This window comes from Helianthus annuus, chromosome 1 (assembly GCF_002127325.2).
Source record: "Helianthus annuus cultivar XRQ/B chromosome 1, HanXRQr2.0-SUNRISE, whole genome shotgun sequence".
In the NCBI taxonomy this organism is placed as follows: domain Eukaryota; kingdom Viridiplantae; phylum Streptophyta; class Magnoliopsida; order Asterales; family Asteraceae; genus Helianthus; species Helianthus annuus.
Genome location: NC_035433.2, coordinates 43,523,126 through 43,543,373, shown reverse-complemented (window position 1 = coordinate 43,543,373; position 20,248 = coordinate 43,523,126).

Here is a 20,248-nt window from a genome sequence, read left to right as displayed (position 1 = left end):
CCACAACCGACAAGCCTGACACACCTGCATAAGGGCGGCACGTCGTCAGTCTGTCCCCTCAACCACCCTCATTCACAACTCTCTCACTACTACTATCACACACTTTGCTTTACAAGCAAATTACTGATTCTCACACCGGAGAGTGGTAACAAGGAGCACCCCCCACCCCATCATCCTTGTTACGAGTCACGGTGTGTTTTCCTTGTGCAGGAGACAGCCCAGCTGACGGTCCAGCCACCGATCCTCGGAAAAAAGGGATTAACCCTACTTGACGAGACCAGTGAATTAACCTCTCTTGGTTAACCACTGTTTCATCATTGGTGCCCACCGCTACTCTTAGCACTTTTTCCACATCTCTTTCTTTCTTAAGATCATGTCCGATCGTCCAAACAATTCTAACGGGGTAAATCTAAATCCCGAAAACCCAGGCCCTGCGGGGACTGCTCCCCCAGCCCAAAACGCCGGCCACATAGGCACATCCGTAGTAGGGGCACTCCCCCCGCATTCGCACCAGATTTTTCACAGTATGCTACTGTGATACCTCCAGGCATGGATCTCCATGCCTGGTATTACCAACAACAAAATATGCTGGCCGCAGCATACAATAGATCTTGCGCTGAAGCACAAATTCCAGATGGTCCCACCCCTGCACCACATACACCTGCGGGTCGTATCTTGCAATACGACAGCATGTTCCCCACACACCCAGCCTCTTGCAGTAGGCACGAGGACCGTGGTTCCTTTTACTGCGACGTCCACACTCTCGATGAGTACGATTCCACGTACGTGTCCCGCCGCAGGGGCCCAATACATAGTCGCCTAGGCCCTCATGGCGAAAACAGGCGGCAATCTACAGCCCACCGCGGCTCCGGCATCCATAGCCGTCTGGGACCACAATCCCACAACCAAGGTTATGGTCGTACCGACCCGAACGAACATACATATTGCGGGGAATCCCACACAACTAATTTCCCACTAACGATTGCCCACGCCGATGTCACAACGACCAAATTCCCACTAACGATTGGGAAGTACAATGGTTTGTCTGACCCGGACGACCACATGAATATTTTTACCGGCGCGGGGTGCAACGGCAAGTGGGACGAGTCCACTTGTTGTCATTTTTCCCCAGACCCTCACTGGTCTGGCGAGGGCCTGGTTCGATTCTTTGCCAGTTGGATCACTGGCTTCATTCGAATACCTGCAAGCACGATTCCTTACACATTTCAGCCAGCAACGACATCACAAACGCGATTCCATGGACGTCATCAACATCTGGCGCGGAGACAACGAAACCCTAGAGTCGTTCGTCGTCCGCTACATTAAAGAATGCCTCGATATCAGCAGAGTTGCAGATCAAATGGCACACAACCATTTCATTCGGGTCGTCAAGGACGATGATGTGGTTATGACTATCTCAGGCAAGGAAGGCGTGCCAGAAAGGTGGGACGACGTCATGGCCACGGTCAAGACGTACGCCCAAACCCAGCGGTCACTCAAATCGCACACTGTCAAGACACAGCCCCAAGCGGAAGGTCAATCCTCCCACTAAGACTCCAAGCGCAATAACAAGTGCAACCGGAACACATGGAATCGTGGCAACGATTCCAAACCATACGTCCCATGCAGTCACCAGCCCGACGCAAGGGCAACAATCAATGCCCAACGCGATAACCGGGCATCCGAGAAGGAATCTCGGGACCGTAACTGAACCGAGATCAATCAGTCGCCAAGTGACGTCCTCCTCACGGACGCACAATTTTTGCGACCAGCCCAACCAATGAAGTCCAAAAAGAACCAGGATCTCACGCTTTATTGTGAGTATCACAAGGACTCGGGCCACACAACCAACAATTGCATCAGTCTCCGACTGGAGATTGAGCGAGCCCTGAAGGAGGGAGAGCTGAAACACCTGCTAACGGCCGCGCAAAAGCAAACCAAGCGCATCACCCCCCACAACGAGGGCACCTCCACGGGTAAAAGGACCATGTTTGTGGTCTCAACCCACATGATTAATGGAGGACGTGGTAAGCCGCGTAAGGCGGCAAGAAGACAGGACAATGATTGGAAAGTCGAACAAATCGTTTTCCCAAAAGTCCGAGGCGGACCGCGCGACAGGCGCACCGTCGTCATTACAGGCTACCTGGCTCACTACTGGAGGGAGCGATTATTCATCGACCCGGGCAGTACCTCTGACATTATATATGAGCAGTGCTTCAACCAGTTTGATAAAGAATATAAGGATCGGTTGCAGCCGGTAGATTACCCTTTGGCTGGGTTCGCAGGGGAAACCGTATTTCCCCTGTGCCAAATCACTTTACCCGTGCGCCTTACCAACGGAAGGCACACGCGAATGGAGGAGGTAAACTTCATGGTTTTACCTCACACCTCCCGATACGACGTACTTCTCGGGCGCGAGTCCCAAGGCAATTTCAACATGATTACCTCCGTCCCCCACTCTGCCATCGATTTCCAACCGAAACGGGGATCGCGATAATCTATGCCCGCAGAGAGGTTATGTCCACAGACGAGCTGCGTCCGACCAAGATGGAGAGGCCTACCCCCAACACCCAACCGGAAAAACGGGTTCTTAACGCAAGACACCCAGAACAAACGGTCACGTTGGGTCATGCCTTGTCCAACAACACCAGAGCGCGCCTGAAGCAACTCTTCTTCAGGAACCAAGATATTTCGCATGGACACCCGCAGACATGACAGGGGTGCCACGCGAAGTCGCGCAACATTTCTTGAATACCTTGCAAGGTATCAAGCCGGTGATACAAAGCCAACGCCACCTTGGGTCCGCAAAAAACGAGGCGATGCACGAGCAGGTTAAAGAACTGCTCTCTGCAGGCATCCCGCGGGAAGTCAAGTACCAGACTTGGTTATCCAACCCAGTAATTGTAGAAAAACCAAAGGGGCTGGCGCATGTGCGTCGATTATAAAGATCTAAACAAAGCTTGCCCCAAAGACTGTTACGCACTTCTCGATATCGACGAAAAAGTCGATAACCTCGCCCCATTTCGATGGAAGTGCTTCCTCGATTGATACAAAGGCTATCACCAAGTGCAGATGGCAATCGAGGACGAAGATAAAACGGCATTCCGCACGCCTAACGGGAATTACTGTTATACAAAAATGTCGTTTGGGTTGCGCAACGCGGGCGCAACTTATCAAAAGTTGATGAATGACACTTTTGGTGATCAAATCAGCAAAAGTGTCGAAATATACATGGACGACCTAGTCGTCATGAGCATGGAGGAGGATACCACGCTCAACGATATTGAGAGAATATTCCAGACTCTACGTAGCGTCAACATGAAGCTCAATCCAGGGAAATGCTCGTTTAGAATGGAAGAAGGCAAGTTCCTTGGATTCATCGTCACCAAAGATGGATTCAAGGTGAACCCGGAAAAAGTTCAGGCGATCGAGCGCAGCCTAGCCGCACTGAACAGATTCTTAGCCAATCATGCAGCTAAATCTTACCCTTTCATCAAAACTCTGCGGAATTGCTTAAAAAAAGGAACAATTCCAGTGGACCGCAGAAGCTGAAAACGCTTTCCGTGAGATGAAAGCGTGTTTGATACAACTCCCAACTCTAAACGCACCACACAAAAAAGAACCACTTATCTTGTACTTATGTGCCGCAGACAACGCGATAGGCGCGGTACTCATAGTGGAGCGAGAGGGAGTCCAAACACCCATATACTATATCAGCAAAATGCTCAACGGCCCAGTGATAAGATACTCCATCTTGGAGAAATTGGTACTCGCACTGGTGCACGCATCAAGATGGTTACGACGTTACTTCGCAAATCACGTCATCACCGTGTTAACCAACTACAGGATCGGGCCGATCCTCTCCAAGCCAGAAATCTCTGGGAGATTAGCAAAACGAGCCATAGAATTAGGCGCGCACACACTGATCTATAAGCCGCGCCCCGCGATCAAAGGAAAGGTTCTAGCTGATTTTGTTGCCGAAGTACCAGCAAATCGCATCCAGGAATGCGAAGAAGAACAAAACCCTACACCACCACCATCCTCCTCAGATACCTGGGCACTATATACCGACGGTGCATCCAACGAGGATGGTGCAGGTGCGGGTCTGCGACTCGTCAGCCCCGATAGGCAAGAGCTCACCTATGCAATCCGCCTCGAATTAAAAATCACAAATAACGAGGCAGAGTATGAGGCTCTACTAGCAGGGCTGCGTCTGGCAGTTAAACTCGGCGTCCAACACTTGGAGGCACACGTCGACTCACTACTTGTTGCAGGGCAAGTGCGCGGCGACTATGCCGCAAAAGGGATATCATGATCCTCTACCTCGAACAAGCCCTGCAACTGAAATCAAAGTTCACTTCCTTCAATATTCGTCATATCAACAGGAGTGAAAACAAACCCGCAGATGCACTTTCAAAACTCGCATCCACTAGCTTCCAACATTTGGCAAATGAGATACGCATTGAGATTCTGCAGAATCCCTCAGTACCCCTACGCCAAGTCAATGTCATCCCGTACGGTACAACATCCTGGATGACACCGATCATTGCATACTTGCAATCAAGTGTTACTCCCGAAAGCAAAGCAGAGGCATGCAAATTACAATACAAAGCGTGCCATTATCAGATGGGAGACGGTATTTTATACCGCAAATCATATTGGTGCCACTCCTACGATGCGTCGACCCCCAAGATGTCACGCACCTAATCAGAGAGATACACGAAGGAATATGTGGCATACACGCGGGCCCACGCATGGTGGTGGCCAAAATCATGAATGCTGGGTACTACTGGCCCGGCATGCACCTGGACGCGGTCAAAGTTTTGCGCAAGTGTTTCAATTGTCAGCGGCATGCTCCCAAAACCTTGCGCCCCAAGAACAAGCTGATCCCCGTCACTACCGCATGGCCATTTCAAAAATGGGCAATCGATATGGTAGGACCATTTCCAGGCGCACCAGGTGCGGTGAAGTTTATCATAGTGGTTGTTGACTATTTCACAAAATGGGTAGAGGCAAAACTGCTCGCCTCTACCACCGCTATGATAACAAGGAAATTCGTTTGGGAACACATCATCTGCCGTTTCGGTCTACCAATGTGCATCGTTACCAACAACGGCACCAACTTCGCTGCCGAAAACTTTCAAAAATGGCTAAAGGAACTAAACATTGAACACATATTCTCCTCAGTGGCGCATCCGCAAGGGAATGGCCAAGTAGAGAGTATCGATAAAAGTTTAGTCGAAGGCATTAAAGCACGGTTGTGAACAGTGGCGCATCCGAAGACAAGTCACTGTGAGACACCCTTTAGTCTGGTCTACGGCACTGAGGCGGTAATCCCCGCTGAAGTAGGTCTCCCTTCACCTCGTATGTTGGCTGTCAACAAAATTGACAACAATGACGAACGCATGCTTGATTTGGACCTCCTAGAGGAAAGGCGTGAAAACGCCGCAATCAACGAGGCCAAGTACAAAACCAAACTTGAAAAGTACTACAAAGCACGCGTCCGCATTTGTATATTCAACCCGAGAGACTATGTTTTTCGCGACAATGAAGCGTCTAACGCAGAACGCCCAGGGGAACTTGCCCCCAAATGGGAAGGACCCTACCTCATCCAAGAGGTCCTGGTAAAAGGTGCATATAAACTACAAACATTAGAAGGCGAACCTATCGCACGCACATGGAATGCACAACAACTTCGACGCTGTTACATGTAAGCCACGTTTTGAAATTTTCCATGTAACATATCAGGCCGCAGAGCATTTGCAAATAAATAAATGAACGATTCACTACAAGATTGTTTATTACTTCTATTACAAATGCGTGTTCCACTTTGCGGTATCTGCAAAAACAGATTGGCAAAATCTTCATTCTTGATACCCACACAAAGTGTTGACCACACACAAACATTTTTATAGGCCAGCAAAGGCAAAACATTAATGTCTATCCGGCCAGATACGCACATACGGTTTTTACAAAACCTATACAATTCCTAACCCTAACGGGATCATAATGGAAATTGACAATGGCTCAACCGCGCTTTATCGCCAACAGAATCATTCATATACTTGCATATCATCCAGACATGCAAAAGACATATTTAGAGATAATGTTACGCAAGGCCTTAATCATTGGCCTTCTTTAACATTAACTCACATGTTCAAACGTAGGAAGTAAAACACTTGTACAAATTGAACAAAAAGATTAACTTTGTATTCCAAAAAAAAATTTCTACACCTACACGGTGCACAAGAAATTTACATAAGTTTTTCTACCATTTACATCAAAGAGAAAACCAAAATAGAAGGCACGCAGGCCAACCTAGTCCTATTTTGTGCCACTGGTGCCCGCATCACCCTTTGCGTCACCAGCAATTTCCTCTTCCTCCTCTTCAGGATCAGCATACAATAACCGCAAGCGGTCCACATAATCCTCCGCCTCCAAGCATCCGTCAATATCATTAATGGCGGAAATGGACAGGTTGTTGTACGCCTCAACGGCTGCAGCATACCGCACTTCAGTATCTATGCCATGGAACCCAGACCTTTCATCAATAAATTTGCTTTGGTACAAAGGGTTCATATGGCTAAAGCATCGATTGTAACCAGCCTTGAATCCTTCCTCCCGCGCGCTCCTTAAGCTTATTTATAGCAGTTCCATTCTCAGGCGCGTCAAGAATGGTTCCAACAATCTGCAAAACACAAGTAACAAAGGTAAACGAAAGCAAAACCTAAAGACAACAAAGGCACCAGCTACTTACATGCCCGATACCATGATCACGCATCCAATCACGGTCTTCCTTTAGCTGATCCAAGGAGGAAATCAGGCTATCTCTAGCCTCAGCAGCCTCCCTTGCCCGCGCTTCAGCCTCAGCTGCGCGGGCAGTGACCTCCTCAATAATGGTCAGCCGGTTCTGCACTTCAACCTATCAACAACGAAGAAAACACAAGTATACAAAGATAATCAATCATATTTGCGAAACCAAGATACAAATTCAAGTGCCAACGCAACCCATACCTTGAGATCCTCAACAACCTTGTTCAAATTGTCGCGATCAGCATTCGCCTCTTCAAGAGCTTTGGCAGCGCGAGCCTCCGCCTCCTTGGCCTCTTTGGCAACCGCCTCAGCTGCGGACTTCTCCTTCATCAAAACAGCATTCGCTGCTTTAAGATTAGTGACCTCCTAACGAACACGGTAAAGTTTTTCATTTTCTCGAGCGCAAGCTTCCCTCCAACCTTTGCGCTCATCAGAAGCAACTTAGCAAGAGTACGAACCTGTTTAAGGCCAGCTGTTGCGGCCCAAGCCTCAGTCTGCTTATGCCTCTCAAAAGCAGCTTTCTCTCTTTCAAGCTGCTCCGCACTATCCCGAGCAGCCTTAGCCATTGCCTCGGCCTCAGCCCGCAGGCGAGCAGTTTCCTCCTCCTTGCGACCCAGAACCTTGTAGTCTTCCATAATGGCATTCGCCATTATGGAACTCCCAACAAGCATGGAGGAGAGTTGGTTTATCCGATTCTCACGAGATAAACCACGGGCCCGAATAACCTCACACGGGGTGCCCAAACCACTTAAGATATCCCTACAAGCGGAGGGATCATTCGATATATCATCCCCTTGCATAACGCTCCAAAGGGGACGATGTTAGTTCACACTCCGGTTTTCCGTATAAGTACGGTAGTAGAACTCCAATTCAGATTCACCAGGCTGAATGGACGGTTCTCCAGAGCCCGTACCCGCAGCAGTCGAATCAGATGTTTTGTCAGCAATAAGAGATTTTTGCTTTTCAACATCAGCAAACTTCAGATTAACCCCTGGTACGTGCATGACTACACATATTTTTATAATGAAATTACACACGAATTGGTTTTAAATTTATAAAAGTGATTATTACTTTTACATCAAAACATACACGAAAGAGGCAAGTGTACCCCGTCATATATGTAATAAAGTATCGGTAAGAACCAAGTATCGATCCACGGAAATGGGCGGAGAAATAATACTAGACCTTTGCCACTAAATTACCGGTAAAAACATACGTTGTTTTGGTTTTAATTAATCTAAAGTAAGCATAAATAAATACTTATAAAACATAGTAGATTATATATAAAAAGCCTTGCTTAATATACAACCACAGCATGTCAACTAAGTCAGTTTTGGCACTAGAAGTATTCGGTCAATTTTCCATTTCGAGACAATTAGTATCCCTTTCGGGAATCCTAACATGACAATCATTCGGAAAGTTAAAACGATAAACACACTTTAACCACCTAAAATTGTTCTTTAACGTGCAATTGATTAATGTCTACAAAAATCTCCTAAAAATAAGTTAGTCATCCGTTAGGAGTTTTCTAACCTCACTTAATCAAGGAAAGCAACACCGATAAACACAATGCAACCACCGAGACAAGCATAAACTAGATTAAATCACAACCGAGTTCATTTTACAAATCTTGCACATAAACTCACCAAGATAGCAATTTTGGCCGAAACTACTAACTAAGCTAACAAATCATGGCAAGAATTCGTAACAACACCATCTAACCCGTTAGAGTCCTTCCGTGAAGGCAAGCTTTCTTGATTAACAATAATTACATTTTATTAAACCACTAACCCGTTAGAGTATCATGGTGCCCACATTTTAACCAAGTTAAGCTAGTTAACCAAATTAAAAGTTTACTAATACATGATTAAATAAGCTTCATTTTTCAACTATCTTACCTAACCAAGCACCAATCATCCAACACAATTACTTATAATCAAGAAATCAACATCAATAACAAGGTTGCAAACTAATCATCAAAGATAATCATAGAAAACACTTCCAAATTTCATTACAAACATAGATTAACATACTAATGGTTATAATCAAGCAAGGGATTGTTGTGTTTTTACCCAAAGGCTACAATAATACATAAATATTAATCTAAATGCTTGAAACATTAACAAAATTCTGGAAAGATTAGAAATCCAAACCATAAACAAGCACAAGATTAAGAATCCGGATAGTAAATGAGCAAAACCGGGCAATGTGGCTTGAATCCGAGTGAAAGCAGAAGCCTTCGGAGCCTCAAAATCGCCAGCAAAGCTCTCCAAAATTCCAGAGTTTTAATAGAATAGTTCTGTTCTGTTTTTATGCTTTTTCGATATGGCACGGTCGTTCTTCCGATCGCACGACCGTGCACTTTAAGCAATTATTGGTGGTGGTCCACCATACTGCGTGACGTCACAGATCGTTGACTGGTCTTCGGACACGCACGGGCGTTCTTCACTTGGCACGGTCGTTCCTCACCGAAGTCCAGTTGCACGCCTGGTCCTTTGGTCGTTCAGTTCCGATGTCTTGTTTGGTTGTCGGATCCGCACGAGCGTTCTGCATACGGCACGACCGTGCCTTTTCGGGTTGGCCTTCAATGCCTTGCACGCGGAGTTGCACGCCTCGTTCACTGCCAGGTCATTCAGGATCATCGGTGACGCACGGTCGTGCATGAGGTCGCATGACCGTTCCAGACGCCCAGGTCAGTTTTCTTCACAGAATCTTCGCAGCTTCGTCGTTTTGTCTGGAAAGTCCTCGTTTTTGCTATCATCTTGTCTGGTATGCTGTTTTAGGCCTGTAAACAAAGATGTAGATAATTAAGTATCCGAATGACGGTTTTACGGCCGAAAACGCATAAAATAGGGGTAAAACGGGTGACTAAAATATGTGTAAATTAGCGAATATCAAATCTCCCCACACTTGAACCTTGCTTGTCCTCAAGCAAGCTAAACTAAAAAGCAATAAAAGACGGAAACAAACAAGAACGATAATTTACACACTATTTTATTGAAAACTACTATAAACGGTTAGCCGGTTTGTCGAAAGACAACATCAAAAGACTCAAACCCAACAAGCATAAGCAATTATAATAGCGACAACCAAAAGGCCGTGACTTCACATTTAATTGACTCAACATGTTAATCTTCACACGACTCACAATATTCACACACACTCGGTTTTATTTTATGAAACATACATAAAATGTGTATGTGCAAACACTCAATGCCTCGTCATAAGATCTCGTCTCCACCAACTAACATGCAAATAAGTGTAAATCAAGAGGTCTTTACGGGTTGTAACGTTAGGCTTGGGCGAAGGGTATGGAAGTAGACATATAAAGTGGCGAAAATGGTTAAAACTCGGTAGTAGCGTTTAACTAGCAACAACGTATACAACTATACATACAAATGCCTTAAAAAGGCGACTATTGCGCAATCGAGCTTATCAACGAAATTTTAACATTTAAGTGTTCAAAATTGCTCGATTTTATCAACTTCACCCTATTTTAGGGTGTTTTATTTTCTGTTTTTTTTTCATTACATATTATACAATAAACTGAAACAAACGCTAGTAATACACAAATCCACAAGTTCATGGTTTTAACAAGCATACTAGTGACAAGTTCTATATTACACATAACATCCGGCTCACTCCTATATCCGAAATGAACAAATATATAATAATAGGCTCAAATATGCTCACGTAACGGATGGAAATGGGTAAAAGTGTGAAAACTATCATGTAAGTCTTTCTTTGTTTGTCACGCTTTTCGGTTTCCTTTTTCAAAAAATATTTTGCTTGTCGAGTTTTTATCAAGTCCGAAGCTTTCTAAAACACAACCAACCGGTTTATTTACTAAAATATATACAAAATACAGGTATTTTTGAATGATTTTTCCGATTTTCTGATTTATATATATATATTTATTTATTTATATATGAGGACAAACAAAGTTAACAAAGTTAACCCCCTCCCCACACTTGAACTTCGCATTGTCCCCAATGCGAAACCCGAAATATAGAGAAAAAGGATAATAGTACTCCCCTCAAGATGATATCTGATGAATCGAGACTTCCAAAGCTGTGTCTGTCATATGCTCCGGTCAAAGACTTGATAGCCACAATCTGCAAGTATGTCATATGGTACAGCAAAACAGAACAGTAACAGAATAAACACAAATAAACCATAATGTACATAAATACTACCAATCCAAATAACGACATAACAGAAAGTAAAGTGTTTGAAAATTCAATACAATCCGAGGGTGTTCGACATACTAAGCAAAAAGAACACCCGAAATGATAAGTACCAAAATAATAATAAAAACCACCAACGAACATCACCACCAACTCCTACTCGTCGTCACCGTCATCGTCTCTCGTGAAGGATGGGCCCGCACCACCATAACCAGGTGGGTTCCACGGTGGGAACTGTGGAGGGTGCTGAAAGTAGTCGGGATATGCATGGTGCATCTCCCCGAATAGGTACGAAAATCCGGCACTCACCCCCTGGTATAAGCTCTCCTGGCTATGCCTCAGCTGATCCTGCGTGGCCCTGAGCTGATCCTAACTAGCCCGAATCTGGTCCTGGCTGGTCCTAATCTGGTCGATGTACGTACCATGCTGTTCCTGCGTAACACGCATCTGCTGGAACTGCTGATAAAACTCAGGCCAATCCTGATGCTGGTAGTACTCATGGTGTTGCGGCTGGTGTGGTGGTGTGTGGTGCGGTGGTGTGTGTGGTCCGTGCTGCTCCTGCATCTCTACATCCTCTTCCTCTTCCTCTGCTGGGAGTGGGGGCAACGGGTCCCAGACCTCGTTGTTGAGCCCCCTCAACCTATCCCCGTGATCAGTCTCGACAATTACCCCCATCGCCTTCAGTGACCTGATGTCAACATGAACCCCCTCGGTTATCAGAGTGAGACCCTGAAGCACCTCCTCAGTCATAAGGTATTCGTTGTACGCAATTTCGGTCACATACTGACCGCCATGTATCTTACTGTTAGGAGTCCTCCCTGAGCACTTCACAAAGTATTCAGCCATTCGCGCCGCTAAGTTGATGGGTGCCTTCTCCACCAATGCGTATAGAAAAATCAAATCTGGTGTTGGACAGTTACCAAGACTGTCCATGCGACCGCATATAGTGTGGCTAAACACATGGTGCATCACTCGCACCAGAGGGTCTTTAAGTCGTGAGGCCTTTGACATCCTTGGGTTGTATGGGTCCCCAACGGCATTTGCAGCCCAAAACGCATCCCGTGCTGCATCAGAAGGGAAGGTGAACTGCTCTGTGAAGACATCGGGATCATCCATGTCTTCTCTAGTGTAAATCCCGAGCCTCCTACCCAAACGACCAACCGACCACCTGTGCCATCGTCCACATAATCTGAAAGCTACCCGCTCCTTGTGGCGGAATTTGGGTCGTCGAGCAGCAGCCGGCTTTTCGTAGGCATATGATGCAAAGAACTCTATGGTCAGCTCCCTGTAAACGGGTCGGTTGCAACCGACCAGATTTGTAAGTGGACGACTCATCATGTTTTCTAAACGGTCATACTGATTGAGTTCTTGCATTACTTCCCAATCCAGCCATCTAGGGACTCCGAACTGCCCCCTCCGGGCCCATAGTTCGTCTCTTTTTGGAATGCATAAAGCCTCACGCTCGTCGTTGGGGTTGAATTGTAGGAAGGGATGATTCATCTGCACGAGGAATATAGTTAGAAATCATGGAACAGGAAAAATTCCATTCGAAAACAGCAGAACGCACAATTATGAAGGAGCTGTAAATCTGATCTGGGCATCCGGCACGGTCGTGCGGCGATAAGCACGGTCGTGCGTCGCCGATGACGTGCACCATCTGCCCAGGGAACTCGAAACTGCACGGCGTGCGGTCAATTGGCACCACCGTGCAACACCGGAAAACAAGCTAGAATCGTGATTTACCCGGGATGGCACGACCGTTCCATCCAAGGAACGACCGTGCGACAACTGACCTGCAGATTTCAAACCCCTGAACTTTGAATAGCCTGATTTTTCCAAAATCAACAAGTCTTTTGAACAAACAGGGGTCGGAAACTCAACCGGGTGTTCACGATAAGCAAGATTCAAACAAGGGTTAGGGTTTCGATTTGTTTATGAAGAGAACCCTAATAAATCCCTTGAAGAATCGGAGGAAATCTACCTAGAAAGCAAGGAAACAAGAAATCTACAACTAGGAACGTACCGTGCAAAGAAGGGTGTAAGATCGTGCGAAAAATCGTGCGATTTGATGAAGTATCGCTCTGGAACGGCCTGGTGCTGGTAGGGTTTCGCGAATTGTGAATGGGGGCTGCAGATGAGGGTATTTATAGTGCCAAATGACAAAACTGCCCTCAGCCTGAGGCACGGTCGTTATCCGTTTGCCACGGTCGTGCGTCGCCGACAACATTCACTTTTCTCGGTGATGCACCGAGTGTGCGATCCACCATGCCAGCAGCTCGGAAATGCACGGGCGTGCGAATCCTGGAACGGTCGTGCATCAGCTGCAGATCAGAATTTTCTGCAGAAGCCATTTCCAGCAACTGTTTTGGCCGTTTTTCGCCATTTTTTCAACACGCCTACTGTTCTAACAATATTGCAACATAGAACCTTCGCTCTGCACGAATAGAAACTGTACAAACTAACGGAAACTACCTAACTAACCTAAATTACGCTAAAACTACAAAGACATAAAAACGGACAATTTTGCCCCTATAGCGCCAAAGACGCTTCTGCTACATTTTTTGTCGGCGAGTCAGTAGCGTAGACTCATGCTAAATTTTTGTCGACGAGTCTATAGCAAGACTCCAAGCTAAAACTAGAAAATAAATCCTAAATGACGATACTACCCCTAAAGCGCAAAATACGCTCTTGCTGCATTTTTGGTCCGCGAGTCAGCAGCGTAGACTCTCTCCTCCCCATACTTATGATGTGTGCGGGGTTTGGAGTTCAATAACCTCCATCACCGACTCTGTCGGCCCGGCAACGTATAACTTCAAGCGATGGCCATTTACTTTGAAAATAACGCCATCCGCGTTCTCTATTACAACAGTCCCATACGGAAATACCTCTTTAACCGTGTACGGGCCTGTCCAACGTGAATGAAGCTTCCCGGGAAATAAGCGCAACCGCGAGTTGTAAAGAAGAACAAGATCGCCCGCTTGGAATTCTTTGTGGTCCTTCAAGCGTTTATCGTGCAATCTCTTCGTGCGCTCCTTGTACAACACCGATCTCTCATAAGCGCGTTGTCGCAACTCTTCCAACTCATGAATCTGGAGAAACCGGGCTTCACCTCCGGCTTTTAGGTCCAGATTTGCGGTTTTTAGCGCCCACATCGCTTTATGCTCCAACTCAACCGGTAAATGGCATGCCTTTCCGTACACAAGCCTAAAGGGAGTAGTCCCAATAAGCGTCTTGTAAGCTGTACGGAAAGCCCACAACGCTTCATCAAGCTTATCCGACCAATCCTTGCGGTTTGCACCAACCGACCGCTCAAGGATTCTTTTCAGCCCCCGGTTCGTGACTTCCACCTGCCCGCTTGTCTGTGGATGATAGGGCGTGGATAGACGGTGATGCACACCGTAATGGGACAAAGCTCTCTCGAGCTGAGTATTGCAAAAATGCATCCCTCTGTCACTGATAAGCGCTTTCGGAGCGCCGAACCGGGCAAATAAGCTTTTCAAAAATCTCACAACCACCCTGGCATCATTGGTGGGTAAGGCCTGTGCCTCTGCCCACTTCGATACATAGTCAACCGCGACCAGGATGTACTTATTACCTCGTGAGGGGGGAAATGGTCCCATGAAGTCTATCCCCCAGATATCAAAGACTTCACAAACCTGAATCCAGTTCTGAGGCATTTCATCACGTGCCGATATATTTGTCGCCCTCTGGCAAGCATTGCACGCTCTAACACAACTCTGCGCATCACGAAATATAGTCGGCCAATAAAACCCGGAATCCAACACTTTCTTGGCGGTAAAGTTGGCTCCATGGTGGCCTCCGGTAGGTCCCTCGTGACAATGGCGCAGAATATCGGTCGCCTCCTTCCCTGAAACAGATCTCCTGATCACCTGATCAGCACCAACCCGAAACAAGTAAGGGTCATCCCAAATGTAGTGCTTGACATCCGAAAAGAATTTCCTCTTTTGCTGGTGAGTCAACCCTTTAATCAGAATCCCGCAAGCAAGGTAGTTCCCAAGGTCAGCGAACCATGGCGACTCATCGCATATCTCAACACTCATCAAAGACTCGTGTGGGAAGTTGTCATTTATGGAATCCCAACGCGCGTCCACGATGTCTCCATGCTCTAACCGAGATAGATGGTCAGCCGCTACATTCAACGCACCCTTTTTATCTTGAATTTCGATATCGAACTCTTGCAGCAACAAGATCCACCTGATCAGACGTGGCTTAGCGTCCTGTTTGCTGAAGAGATATCGGATGGCAGCGTGATCAGTATATACAACGGTTTTCGAAAGCACCAAGTACGATCTAAATTTGTCAAATGCGAAAACGACTGCCAAGAGCTCTTTTTCTGTCGTGGTATAATGCTCCTGAGCGTCGTGAAGAGTTTTGCTCGCATAATAGATCGGGTGAAAGTGCTTTTCTCTCTTTTGCCCAAGAACGGCCCCTATAGCGTAATCACTCGCGTCGCACATAATCTCAAACGGCAGACTCCAGTCCGGTGCAACTAAAATAGGGGCCTCAATCAACTTTTGCTTGAGAAGGTCAAAGGCTCTCAAGCAATCATATCCGAATACGAACGGAGCGTCTTTCTCCAACAAACGGGTCATGGGTCTGGCGATTTTTGAAAAATCTTTAATGAATCGCCGATAGAACCCGGCATGACCGAGAAAGCTCCGTATCGCTCTAACAGAGGTGGGAGGCGGAAGTCGTGAAATGATATCCACTTTGGCTGGATCGACCTCCATACCAGCATGCGAAATCTTGTGTCCAAGAACTATGCCCTCCTTCACCATGAAGTGGCATTTCTCCCAGTTCAGGACCAGATTCGTCTCCTCACACCTCTTCAACATCTTTCTCAAATTTTCCAAGCAGTGATCGAAGGAATCCCCAAATACCGAAAAATCATCCATGAAAACTTCCATGGAATCCTCGATCATGTCATGGAAAATTGCAACCATGCATCTCTGGAAGGTCGCTGGTGCATTACACAACCCAAAAGGCATCCGCCGGTAGGCGAATGTGCCGAAGGGGCATGTAAAGGTAGTCTTCTCCTGATCCTCAGGAGCGATAGGAATCTGAAAGTACCCCGAGAATCCGTCAAGGAAACAGTAATACAACTTCCCCGACAGACGTTCCAACATCTGGTCGATGAATGGAAGCGGGAAATGATCCTTGCGAGTAGCATCATTGAGCTTGCGGTAGTCAATGCAAACTCGCCACCCAGTGACGGTACGGGTAGGAATTAGTTCATTCCTATCATTCGAGACTACAGTCATACCACCTTTCTTAGGTACAACCTGCACCGGACTCACCCACACAGAGTCAGAAATAGGATAAATCATGCCGGCATCCAACAATTTAATCACCTCCTTCTTCACCACGTCCTGCATATTTGGATTTCAACGCCTCTGATGCTGTGCACATGGTTTGTACTAGTCTTCCATCAGAATCTTGTGAGTACAGAACGAAGGATTGATGCCCTTGATATCCATGATTTTCCATGCAATGGCTCTCTTATGAAGTCTCAGAACCTCGAGAAGCTGATTTTTCTCATCCTTTTCCAATGATGCCGAAATTATGACCAGTAGGCAACGCTCCTCGTCCAGAAATGCATACTCGAGATGTGGTGGGAGTTCTTTCAACTCCAAAGGCGTCGGATCTTCAACCGAAGGCTCTGCTTCCTCCTTTTTCACATGGTCAATTTCAAGAAATCTCTCCGGACTCTGGGAACCATCGTCACCAATCTGATAGACTGGCTGCTCGAAATCGTGGCCCTCCTGTGTAATGCCAATCAGGTCCCCACACGACAGACGTGTGTCCGAATCAATCTCGTCAATAGTACCTTGAAAATGAGAGCACAAGCATGCATCGACAATGTCGACATAGTAAAGCATGTCATCGTGACTTTGCGGATGCTGCATTGATCTTTTAATATCAAATGTCACGTGCTCGTCATTTACTCGGAGCGTGATTTGGCCAGCTGCCACATCAACAATCGTCCTCGCTGTATTGAGGAAAGGACGTCCAAGTATCAAAGGTACCCTTGAATCTTCGTCCATGTCAAGGATAACAAAATCCACGGGGAAAACAAATTTATCGATTTTTACAAGCATGTTTTCTACAAATCCGCACAGATACTTTATTGAGCGATCTGCCAACCGAATGCTCATCCTAGTGGGTGACGGCTCACCCAGATCCAGCTTTGTAAAAACCTTATACGGCATAAGGTTAATACTCGCTCCCAAGTCAGCCAATGCATGGCTAACAGACATGTTTCCAATCAAACACGGGAGCGTGAAGCTACCAGGATCTCCCATTTTCGTGGGCAGACGGTTTTGCAGAACGGCGGAACAAGTCTCATTCATCACCACACATGATATATCCTCGAGCTTCTATTTATTCGAGAGGATATCCTTAAGGAATTTCGCATACTTTGGCATCTGGGCCAAGGCTTCAACAAACGGCATATTGATGTGTAGTTGCTTAAACAACTCAAGGAACTTACCGTATTGCTCTTCATTCTTCTGCTTCTTCAGCCTGCCTGGATAAGGTACTGGAGGAGTGTAATCTTTGACTGGCTCCTGGACTTGTGCTGTACTTGCTGGGCGCAGCCTGGCTTGCACCTCGTCCGGTGTGTCAGTCGGGACCGCTTCAGTGATCGGTGCTGAGTCCGATATGACGGGTCCGGTAGTTTTTCCACTCCTGGTCATGACAGCATTCACATCCCTGTGTCCGCCCGGGTTTGGTTCTGTATTACCCGGAAGACCGCCTGGGGGTCTTTTAGACATCATCTGTGCCAGCTGACCAACCTGATTCTCGATATTCTGAATCGAGGATTTCTGACTCCTCATTTCTCCCTCGTTAGCTAGAAAACGATCTTCGCTTTGTTGGTATCGTTTTTCAGAGCTAGAGAGAAGCTGAGCCATCATATCCTCCAGCTTGGAACTAGACTGAGGGGCCTGCTGCTGGGAGCTACGCCCAGTGCCCTGATTCTGGTACGAATATGGACGTTGCTGGTAGGGTTGGTTGTACTGCTGGTACTGCTGATCCTGCTGAGGCGCTGGAGCACGCTGAGTGAACCCCAATGGGTTCTGATTCCTGTGTTCGCTCGCCACCCAAAATTTGGGTGATTTCTCCAACCGGGATTATAGGTGTTGCTGTACGGGTTGTTCTGCGGCCTTACCTGATTACTCACGAAATCTACTTCTTCGTGGCCCTCATATACGACTCCCTGAAAACATGCCCCAGGCTCGTGTGACACTCCGCACTGGTCACATCCCGAGCCAGCATGCGCAATCATCTGGGACCTGTCGAATCTCGATGCAAGAGCCGAGATTTGTGCAGTAATGGCCGTGTAGTCGTCTACAGCATGAACTCCTGAACGAGATGATGATGATGATGCCCGACCTCTATCTCCGTCCCGACGCGAGCTGGATTTCAACGCAGCTTTATCTATAATATCATACGCTTCAGTCGGCGTCTTAGTTCCAAGATCGCCTCCCGCGTTCACGTCTAATCGCTCATGCGTATTATAGCTGAGCCCCTGATAGAACGTCAAAACCAGCTGTCGCTTGGAGAAGCCATGATGTGGCACATCAATCAACAAATCCTTGAATCTCTCCCAAGCCGCATGCAACGACTCGCCCTCGTCCTGGCGAAAGGAAACAATCCGGTTCCGTAGTTTGTTCGTTTTCTCAGGTGGAAAATATTTCTGCATAAACTGCTCCGCCAACTGATTCCAGGTCCTGATGGACCCGTCAGGAAGTGACATAAGCCAAGCTCTAGCTTTGTCACGTAATGAAAACGGAAACAACCTCAACCGAATCGCATCCTCCGAAACACCTGTAATCCTAAATGTCGAACAGACAGCGAGAAAAGCAGCGATATGTCTCCCAGGATCCTCATGCTCACGTCCGTCAAACTGTACAGAATTTTGTACCATATTAATAATACTAGGTCTAATTTCAAAAGTAGGAGTATCTATAGTAGGCTGAAGGATACTCGGCTCCAAGCCTGCCCTTCCGGGCTGATTTGTTTCATTCAGCGGTCGGTCGTCGTCCGCCATGACGACTCTCTCCTCGTCCCCTGAGCTTTCGTCTTCAGAGATAATCACCGGCTCGTCGATTGCATTTGCTATGCGTTGTGCAATGACAAGCGACCTTTCGCACAGCCTCTTACTTCTTCTAAGATTATGCGCTGGTTCGTCAGTCGGCTCAGCAATAGCGGGCGCGGGAGTTGAGGACATCAACCTGCAAACGAAAAACTGACACAATGAATAGTTTATTAATATAATAATGTTTTTTTTAGCTGAATAGAAACAGAATATGTGTAAAAATGGGCTGAAAATTTTATAAAAATCCGAAAATGGGCCGACATTTTTATAAAAATTAAAGCAATGAAAATAATCGAATCGGCTAGTTTAAAAACGATTTTTAAGAGCCGAAAATTCAATGAATAAATGAATAAATAAATCCGGATTTGCACAAATAAATAGAATAAAAATTTACAAGTGTACAAAAGAATCACGAAAATGGATATATTGAATTAAAAGCTAGAAATATTAACAAATAAATCAACAAATAACTAATCATGAAAATAAACACAAATATTAACAAGTATATACACCGATAACACAATGACTCGGGTCGTTCCTAACACTCGCCATTCCCCGGCAACGGCGCCAAAAACTTGGTACGTGCATGACTACACATATTTTTACAATGAAATTACACACGAATTGGTTTTAAATTTATAAAAGTGATTATTACTTTTACATCAAAACACACACGAAAGAGGCAAGTGTACCCCGTCATATATGTAATAAAGTATCGGTAAGAACCAAGTATCGATCCACGGAAATGGGCGGAGAAATAAAACTTTCGAGACAATTAGTATCCCTTTCGGGAATCCTAACATGACAATCATACGGAAAGTTAAAACGATAAACACACTTTAACCACCTAAAATTGTTCTTTAACGTGCAATTGATTAATGTCTACAAAAATCTCCTAAAAATAAGTTAGTCATCCGTTAGGAGTTTTCTAACCTCACTTAATCAAGGAAAGCAACACCGATAAACACAATGCAACCACCGAGACAAGCATAAACTAGATTAAATCACAACCGAGTTCATTTTACAAATCTTGCACATAAACTCACCAAGATAGCAATTTTGGCCGAAACTACTAACTAAGCTAACAAATCATGGCAAGAATTCATAACAACACCATCTAACCCGTTAG